The sequence below is a fragment of the Buteo buteo genome, chromosome 28, assembly GCF_964188355.1.
Source record: "Buteo buteo chromosome 28, bButBut1.hap1.1, whole genome shotgun sequence".
Classification (NCBI taxonomy): domain Eukaryota; kingdom Metazoa; phylum Chordata; class Aves; order Accipitriformes; family Accipitridae; genus Buteo; species Buteo buteo.
In genome coordinates, this window is record NC_134198.1 from 1,760,162 (window position 1) to 1,770,738 (window position 10,577).

General features: G+C 37.1%; 1 long non-coding RNA gene across 1 annotated transcript; it reads left to right on the forward strand.

The window, feature by feature from the left end:
- The first annotated feature begins 1,765 nt into the window (after positions 1–1,765).
- On the forward strand, positions 1,766–4,345 carry LOC142045523 (uncharacterized). Its single transcript, XR_012654632.1, has 4 exons — positions 1,766–1,785; positions 2,919–2,971; positions 3,631–3,665; positions 4,150–4,345. It is a non-coding gene; the product is annotated as an uncharacterized LOC142045523 (long non-coding RNA).
- Positions 4,346–10,577: the final 6,232 nt, after the last annotated feature.

Consider the following 10,577-nt stretch of genomic DNA (forward strand, 5'->3'; position numbering starts at 1 on the left):
AAAAAGGGAAACTTTAATGTTGATCAGGATTTGTACCCAGGCAACAGATGATAAAGAGGTGTCAGAGTGTGTGTTTCCATCATGAGTTTCCTAAGGGCCCAGTAGGAAATGAACCTACACAGCAGTCACAGCCAGTACATATCAGACTTCCCCAAAATTCTCTTTGCAATAAAAGCAACCTCAGCTGTTGGAGATATCACTGGGCTGCATAGGAGAGATGGAGGACAAACACATTGGGAATTTTGTTGTTGAAATAATTTCTGTTAATTTTTTATTATTATTATTATTATTAGACTCTCATAACTTAAGACTGGGGCATCTTTGAAGTAGCAAAACATTCTATGCCATCATGTATTCTATGCATTTTTTATGATAATAATTTAAAATTAAGAATTAAATCAAGGGTTTGACATAGAATGAATCTTTTCTTTCTTTCTTTCTTTCTTTCTTTCTTTCTTTTTTCTTTCTTTCTTCTTTCTTTCTTTCTTTCTTTCTTTCTTTCTTTCTTTCTTTCTTTCTTTCTTTCTTTCTTTCTTTCTTTCTTTCTTTCTTTCTTTCTTTCTTTCTTTCTTTCCTTCTTACTTTCTTTTTAATTTCTGTCCTCAGGCAAAAGTATATAATACAGTCCAACGCTGAGTTTCCTTCTTGGATTACCGCAGTATCCTTTTAAAGTATAAGAAAGATCTTAGGGCTCAGACAGGCTCCACAAAACCTTTCCATGTAAATACCGTAGTGTAATATATTTTGATATCTTATTTAGATTCCAGACCGGGTAACCAGATTCAGCCACACACTTCTCTGTGTGTCAGCTGAGAATTTCGAGGCTGGCTGTGAGGTGAAGTGAGGGTCTCCTGTTGACAGTATGGAAGACTACAGGGACTTCATTAGATACAGTACGTGTAGAAAAACAGGCATGTTTATAGGTGGTATCTAGAAGAATGGCACAATAGGGAAACATTTGAGTTATGCAATGATCCTTTAGTAGGCCATCAAGATTATCAGGATAACAGGGTACATAGAGGAATAGTTTTATGTAACATTTTCCCTAATTTTGGGGGGGTTTAATTGACAAATTCCCTCAAGAAACTCAAGGTGTGGTTGTAAGTCATTCATGAACCAACATTTACAGTCAACCACCTTACCTGAGGCAAGCGAACAAATCAGAAAACAAGACTATAGGCCTAAAATTTGGGGAATCATGGGAGTTGTAGGAGGTGACCAACTTTTTGATCTTTTGAACCCGGTACGTCCAACTGGAATAAGTGAACTGCTTACATTCCTTGATCTTCGGTGGTAGAACTTAGCTTAATAATAATGAGGTTTTGATGGCATCTCTGCTGAATCATCCAACATTATAAATTGGGGGGGAACCTTATTAAAGTTTATGACTTGAGAGTTTCTAATTCACAGTTAATTATTTCACTTTAAAAAACCTCCTGTGTATCCTGGTTTTGGCTGGGAGAGAGTTAATTTTCTTTGCAGCAGCTGGTATAGTGTTATCTTTTGGGTTCAGTATGAGAAGAATGTTGATAACACACTGATGTTTTCAGTTGTTGCTAAGTAGTGTTTATACCAGGTCAAGGATTTTTCAGCTTCTCATGCCCAGCCGGTGAGAAGGCTGGAGGGGCACAAGGAGTTGGGAGGGGACACAGCCAGGGCACATGACCCAAACTGGCCAAAGGGGTATTCCATATCATGGGATGTTATGCCCAGTATATAAACTGGGGAGAGTAGGGGTGGGGGGGATCACTGCTTGGGAGCTGACTGGGCATTGGTCGGCGAGTGGTGAGTAATTGCATTGTGCATCACTTGTATATTCCAATCCTATTATTATATTATTCTTATTATTCTATTCTTCCTTTCTGTCCTATTAAACTGTTCCTATCTCAGCCCACGAGTTTTACTTATTTTTTTCCTGATTCTCTCCCACTGGGTGGGAGGGAAGTGAGTGAGCGGCTGCGTGGTGCTTAGTTGCTGGCTGGGATTAAACCATGACACTGGGAAAAAAAAAAAAAGCACTAAATTTGCAAGATTTTGAAATGCGTTTAGAAGCATTACATCATGTTGCAGGATGCTTGGTGCTACTCCTATATAGACAGTTTTCTACGTTAAACGGGGAAAAGTGTGTTTTATTATCAAGAGAGTGTGAAAATTGTTGCAATGGTCAGGTTGGGTGAGTGCATTTTGCAGTATTCTCCGACTATGGCTTGGTCTGAGTTGAATTTTGGAATTATGAATTTTGGATTACTTTTGGCCCAAGGTTTTGGAAACAAAATCCTCATTTACTTGATAATACAGTTGTCATTAGAAAGATTGAAAGCATCCCCATGGAGTGATGAACCATTCAGGAATGTTATGCATCCCAGATGGAAAGGTGGGATTGGCCAACCAGAGGCCTCCTCTCTACACCCCTTCTTGGGGCATTTGTATCTAACTGACAGTCATGTAGAATTTACTCTGCAAACACCAGATGATGCATCTGGAGTCATACAATGCAACTTCTGTTCTACGATGAGGCACATCAGTAAAAGGAAGGACTATGAGTACGTTAGTCATCAAGTCAACAAAATGATATTTTGGAATAAAAAATAACTAATAGGAGAAACCAGAGATGTATTCTGTAGAGGTAGAGAGTATTAAAGATACTGGTGAAGTATTGTCTTAAGCACTAAGTTGTTGCCTTTGATGATCAAGACAGCTGAGCTGCATAAATGTGTAAACAACCAGAATGAGTGGAGAACAAGGGTCAGTATCACCAGCAGATATTGCAAGAGCAAAAGGATAGCTGTGAAAGAATATTTTTGTTATTTATAAATATATCAAAAGTATAAAACCTACAGGGGAAAAAAAATATTACTCTTAAAGGATAGTGTTGGCATATGATCAAATTATTATAAATTTACCATATATCTATATAGGCTGGAAATTTAGAAGCTGTCTTCATAAAGAAAAATTGGACTTCCGTAGACTGGTAAGTTGACTGTAATCAAAGATTTTTGTGGATCTTTCCTTAGTTTTCGGTGATGCTTCCATCAAATACCCTCTCTATAAGAAGACTTTTGATATTTATTGCAGAGATAGGGTTTTGAAAAATAAAAAAGGAAATGTAATGATATTGCCCCTTTGATGGGCAATGAAATGTTGCCTCCTAGAGCATGTACACATTGCAAAATGGTAGACATACTGGAATAATTTTAGAAAGTGTAGTCTGTAATAATTTACTTCAGTAGTGATCAAACTAGACCAATATAGGACAAGACACTGGGCTGACAAGATAGGAATGAAAGAGAGACAGGCTATAGATTGCTTGTGAATTTGGGTGGCAAGACTAATAGAAGTTTTGGGGTTTTGTCAGGTCAGAAATCTTGACAGCATGAAAGTTACTTATTGCTTCAGTCTTGCATTACCTGCAGCTTGTTAAGCACTTGCAGTTCCTGTACGTCAATGTTCTCTAGATGGGGAATAAATAGGAGCATTCTAAATAAAGCGAGGATATTTAACAAGCCTATTGTTATATTTTTTCCTGGGTCCTTTGCATTGGGCAATGTTCGGCATTGAGAGTTTACATTTTGAACAGGTAGATGAGAGAAAGTAAATTAATTTCACTATTAGTATGCTTTTCACTTACAGGTAAAATATAGCAAAACCAGTGGTCAGTACAGAAGGTAAGGCATTTTAGACCTCTTAAATAATTACTTGGCTTGAGTAGTGACTAACATGATAAGAATAGGTAGGACATTTTAGATTTCTTTCTTATTCTGCTAGAAGATTTGCAGCTTATGACAGTCCTGTATGGTGAAAACAATACTTCAAGGTTGGTCTTTCACCATGGCTTTGTACTGAAGCAGAACTGAAAGTAGTGACTTACCTACCTAGTGTCCAGTGAGGGTGATAATGTAGAAAAGACGGACCATGACACTTGCAGAAGCGTGATGTTAATTGAAACAATTTTTGCTGCAGTTCTGTGTTTCTCAGATATGTTTATACAGCCTCTCCAACAACACACACAGAGAAAATGTTGCTTAAATTGTAGAGTTAAATATTTCAGTACTCCAGAAAAATCAATTAATGAGGAGAGACATAATTCAGCTGATATTTTAGGGTAAACTGACTCTAATATTTTTATTTTTTTCCTCTTTTTACATCTAGATGTCGTCAGACATGACTGACCACCTATTTTCTAGCTCCACTGGAAATATGCCATAAAGCCTCCATAAAGATGTTTTCTCTCCTGAAGACTCTTTAATAGATTTATACGCATGACAGTATTGTGCAGGGCTATCCAAGTGTGTTGTGAAAGAGCTAGCTTGGTTACTTGGTTATCTGAGCATCGCTCAGCCCATACTAATAGATCTTGTTTCTTAGACCATTGTACTTCTGCTTCTTTACACAGCAGTGCATTTGCCATCAAAGTACAAGGTTTCTCATGTTGTATTCAGTTGTATTTCTGCTGAAACATCCAGACGGAGACACTGTAGCACCGAGGTCCACAATTTAGGAAAATACTGTTTACCAGGGTGTCAGGTAATATCTTTTGACTATTTTTGCAGTTTTTGACTTATGCTTTTGGAATACCTTTAAAGTTAAAAGCTGACTCCTGAAACATACATAAGAGCTGATTCTGGGACAGATGATCTAGATGTTGAGACTGTGAAATACTTCAGAGTGTTCTGTCTCAATGTCTGTATTGGAGACTTCTTGACTTCAAACAAAAAGAACATTCTACAGGTGCTGTCTTCTCTTTTGGACAAAATGTGGAGTCCCATGCTTTTTCCATCTGACCTTCTTAATGTAAAGGATAGGCTAGGACAATCTGGGAACTTGGATAGAGGTTGTACATTGTAGGTTTACCCTGTTACATATTTTTCCTGAAGCCATTAAGTAATGTCTATATCATCTATGCCACAGGAGTATAGGTGATTTCTGTCACACACCCCTTCAGGTGCTACTCTCCAAAAATTCCATTACTGTACACCAGTATCTCGTAAGTATTCAGTTGTAATAGAAAATTGAGCATAAATTATTACGAAATTTTCCAATAGTAATATTGGGCAATGACTAGAGCTCTGGAATCTACTCACAGTTCTGCTGGGAGCTTTTCACAGGTCTCTGCCCCATCTGCCTTTCTTCGTAAAGTTAAAATAACAATCTACTTCCATTGTAAAGTTGCAGCAAGTTCTCCTGATGGAAAGTTTTGTCTGAATGATGGAAAGAATGCCAACAGTTACCTAACCACATTTCTGTTGCAGACGCATTCATATGCAGGTACAACTTCACAGGTATGGCAGTTATTATGTACTAGCTGCCACATTTGTCTTTTAAAAAGCCATTGCTCTTTCAATTCAGTACAGACATTCTCTGACAAAAGAAAGTGTTTCATTAATGCTGAGTTAAGGTTGCCTGTGGGTTTGTGCCCTACCTAAGGAGTAGGGTCAGTGAAATTTAACCTTTTAAAACCAGAAAGTTCTGAATTATGGGATGTGAAGTTGTTAATCTGCCATCTTTGAGCAATGACCTTAAAAGTCCACAATATACAGATTCAAACTTAGTCTTCGCCAACAAGGTCATATTTCAGAGGAAATAGAGCCCTTGATAACTTTAGGACAATACATAACACCTTTTTTTTTAAACCTTTTTAAAGGTAAAAGGTGTGGCTAAGTGAACCACAGTGAGTTGAAGCTATCCCCGTGTGGGTCATAGCTAGGAAGTAACCCCAAATATGCTATGTTTTACAATCCCTTTATACACTTTCATAAATTTTCTTTTTTCTGCAGGATATTCACTCTCACAAGACTGAAAAAATCTATGACAAGAAAAGGCTTGAATTTCTTTGCACTGATATTGGATTAAGACACACATACACCTCTCTCTCCTTGAATACACCCAGCACTGGCTCAGACCCAGATCTCCTCATACTGCCAAGCTGCTCCAACTAATCCCTTCACCGTCCAATATCACTGCACTTAGTGCAGTGAATCCAGCTGAAATGCATGTGGATTTTTGCCAGCTGGGGAGGAATAACAGAGCCAATGCTTCAATGACATGTATTTTAGTATTATTTTTCATGATATTCACAAGTTTAAGTTACACACACAACTCTCTGCTTCCTGATTTTCAGCTATCTGAAAATCGCTGGATTAAACATTCTGGAAAGGAACATGACTGTAGTGATACTCTAAATCCTGGTAAAAGACATTTTGGTCAGGCATTTATTATGTACCACACGCTTCAGATCCAGACAAACATGATTTTGCTGCATGCCAAGGTAAGTTGCCAAGAAACATTTTACACAGAGCGTGGAGAAATGGGAAGGGGGATTATGTGGCTGCTTGGAGCTTCTGTATGTACTTGGGGACATGCAAAAAGTTTGTGGAATAGAACAGAGTGAGGAGAATGCTTGGGATTTGGTAAGAAAAATAAGGTAAGGTCAGAGGATGCCTTCGTGATTTAAAGCTCTGGGGTTGGGATCTGAAGTAGATGACAGCCACAAAGGGTTTCTCTGTAATGCTGCTGGCAGAAAGATTATAGCTGTCCTGGGACTAAGCAGTAGGAAACAGAAACATCGTGAATACCAGAGGGAGTGAGATCAAGAACAGAATCTGCAAGAATTTCAGCAGACAGTTTAGCCCAAAAATAAAATACAGTTTTATGGATTTCTTTTGAACTTGGGGATATCTGTGGCATTGTTTTGTATGGGAAAAGTGAATAGCTTTGTTCTCTGTTTGTCCTAAGACGGACGTTTAGGACTCAAGAGAGAAACATATTGCCAAACCACCAGTCACCCAGCAAAACACGAAAAGAGACTATGATAACTGATCAAGGATTTGGTAGGGCCTGTGGAAGCAAAAATGGAATAAACATTAGAGAAAATGCATCATTCATCTCTGGTGCGGCTACACTCATGCAATGACATTGTACAAGCGATGATTACTGATAAGGTGATAAAAGGCAGTAGGGAGCTATGAATAAAGATATCTAAGGAAGGTCATAAACACATGATTCATCAAAAAATGAAAATCCTTAGAAACATTTCCATTTTCAAAATGTTGTGCAAGGCTCCCTTCAGGAAAAAGACTTTCTGAGCATGGAATCAAATAAGTTCCTAGTTCCCTTCTGTTAACAAAATAAATACTCTAATTTTCACCTTGGAAAGAGACTACATTGTGAAAAAAAAAAAAAAGTATTTTCAAAAAATCCATCAATGACTTTGCTAAAATTTTCAAACTTTATAACATTATGAAAATGAAATGCCAGATTGCCACACAGCCTGGATCATAACATACAAGGTAGGTGTTTTCATGTTGCAGAATAATTATAAATACATCTCCAGTTTCCACCTGCAAGAACAGCTACTGAAATTGCACAACTGTAATTAACAGAATAACTCTATCTGATAAAACTTTTGGCTGTAAGGAGAAGGAAAAAGGGAAGAAGGCAAAGGAGAAAACAAAAACTACAGATGTCTTTCAGAAAGTAATTTGACTGTGCACAAAACCTTTGGAGTTCTAGATTTTGCCCAACAACCCTCTAAATAACATTTTGTCTCAATACAGTTTTAGAAATGCATAGTAGATAATAGTGTGAATCTGAAAAAATAATAAAAATACCCCACTATAGGATTTTTTAATATTGCCTTTATTACCGTAGTGCAGAGGCTGCATGTGAATACAATACTTCTACAGGTGTTGTTAGGAAGCTGACCATAGAGCTCGATTGGTGTTATCAGCATTTAACTGTGGGATTGGAATAGTGGTACTACACAGAAAAAATATTACCAACTCCCAGTGTCTAGGGATATTCAGGATTTCTATTTCAGATCTGGATAATACTACATATGCACCATAATGCGTAGTCTACTGTCCCAGATGAGCTCACGAAGTTTGGATCCTCAACAACTTATGTCTTTGGAATGCAGTCTTCATAATGTGGTCTATGTGTTTGTTCTTTCTCATGTAAAATATCCTTCTCATGATATAATTCATTATTTAGTAGGATATGATCAACATCAATATTTAAATAACAACTTCCTCACCTGCAATAAAAGGAGGCCAGATTAACCCTAATATTGAGATGGTTTTTGTCTTCAAGTGTGGCTGCTTATCAAATGTATCTCACTCAAAATGTCAATGTATTTTATTCATTTTTTATTTGTAACATCTTATTTCCTTTAAATTCTGAGTGAAGCAAAGAATATGCACAACTTAAAATTGAACCCCTGAACTCACAGTATCCATTTACTAACGTGGATACTTTGTGCTGATACTTTGTGTTGCATGTTGAAATTGAAGTTTTATTTGTTCTCTACCTTCTTTTAATCTGACGTAACTCCTTAAGGGGTGTTTTTCAGTGTTGTTATCAAAGAAAAATGTGTTCTGTTTATTTTTAGATAACATGGACAAGCTCAAAGTTTCATGTAGGAATAAGGAGTCCTTGAGTTCATATTGCTTATATTATCTTTGGTTACTGTTCCATTTAGAAATTTCAGCCAGTGCTTAAGCTTCGTTAAAGCATATAGCAGATAGGACTTACTGTAAAGTCATTAATAAATAAGAGCATTTTTAGTTTTCCTAACCATTAACAAGTATGAGCAGAAGGAAGTGATTTTGACTTCCTGCATTTCATGGAGTATTTCTTAGGTTCTAAATTATGTAAGCAGTAGCTTAAAAATATGCAGTTATTTCCATTCACATCTTTGTTTACATTTCATATATATTATGACAGCATCTAAGGAATAAGAACTTCATGATAAAACTAATGACTATTCTTAAACTCTGAAATAGCACATTTCATTACATTTTGTAAAGAAAACATAGCAAAAGGGAATGTTTATTGGTTGGCATTAAAAAATCTTTTAATGATGACAAGTATTATTTATGATTCGTGTCAAAGAAAGAAATAACCCCAAAGATCCTAAATCATGGAAGAAGAAAGAGAAACCAAAATCCAGGCACCCACTGAACTCAGATGACTTTTCACAGTGATCTACAGACTAGCAATCTCCAGAATTCATTGTATCATCACAGATAACAGGGTGATAACAGCTGCTAAAATAAAATGGATCATGGTTGTATAGGGATTTGTAAATAATCAAGAGTACTTTAAAGAGAGTCAGTCTCACCTAACTGAGACTCATTGCTGAAACCTCCAGAGAAAGAGCGAATTCTGAGAGACTGTGGAAGCTGCTCCTTTGAGTTAGGTTTTGTGTGTGTCGTGTAGGAGTTACTTCTAGTGGTCATAAACCCTCAGGTGATCCGTTTGGTCTAGTCGTGCAGATCATGTGTGATCTGAATCAAGCAATTAAAATAAAATGTAACCAGCAGTGCATTAAAGAGGTGGATAGAAAGAGATCCACGGCCCAGCCTACCTGGCAAATCTCATGTATCTGTTTTGAACAATGAAGGCTTTATACTGAAAAGCCCTTTCAGGAAATGAAGGATTTGACAGTGCTACGGATCTATGTTTTAGCGCTTATCTACATTAGTGCAAACTATGCTACATCATGATGACACTGAGCTTGCATACACAGACTGTAGCTCAGTCAACCTCTGGTATTCACAAACTCAGCCTGCTAGGGAGACAGATCTGTAAGAGGGAAAAATGTTTTGGAAAGATCATCTTGTCAGTGACCACTCATTTTCAAGAGATTAACTATAACAAATACGAATTGGCCAGACTCCAAAGGAATACCCAAGTTTATAGGGGACATATCTCTCAGGACCCCCCCACCCTCACCCACTCTTTTCTTCTGATCCATGCATGTTGCATTGCACTTTGAATTCTTGCATATGACTGTACGTATTTCTCCTCTGGGCAAACAGCAGTGAGGGGGAGAGAGGAACATGGGCGTCTTCTCCCACGCTGCTTTTTATGCCCCTGAAAGAAAAAAAAAAAGTGTTCCAGATTCTAATTCCTTATCTAGATAGCTGTTTGTGTGTGTATATACTAATTTAGGCAAATTTCCTAGCTAATTCCAACTATTCTCGGCTGGTGAGGGGTGGTATTGATCAACCATTAGCAGTATCCAATCCTCTTTGACATGGATGATTATGCCTACAATGCAGATTAATCTTCAGGGGACTGCTGATGCAACTGTAGCACCCCAAAAGTGGAGAAGCAAGAGATGTCAGAAACAGAAGTGGTAGTGGAGCAAAAACCAAGACTTCACTGTGAGAATGAAAAGAAAAAGACAAATTAGTTTTAGCCAAAATGAGAGAATGATCTATTAACATGTAAAGCTTTTAGATTCAATATCTCTGTCCACTCAGGGCAGTATACTAAAAAGAGGTTTCTTTTCTCTGCAGTACTCTTAAAGATAACTTTACTTCTATTTTAACTAAATCAAATAAGTAACAGACCTTTTAAACATCCACTATTAATTTAAGACAACCCACAAGCATTTTATTAATTTTATCTTTTATTATTTGAATGATCTCTTTCCAAATTCCTTGAGAGATTTCAGCCATGCATTGTCTACCTCATTTATTACTGATTGACAATTACTGAAGAGAACTTTCTGAAGATTGTAAAGCTGGTCACTCAGAAATTGATGAATGTCAGATCTGTTTGTCTGTATAACC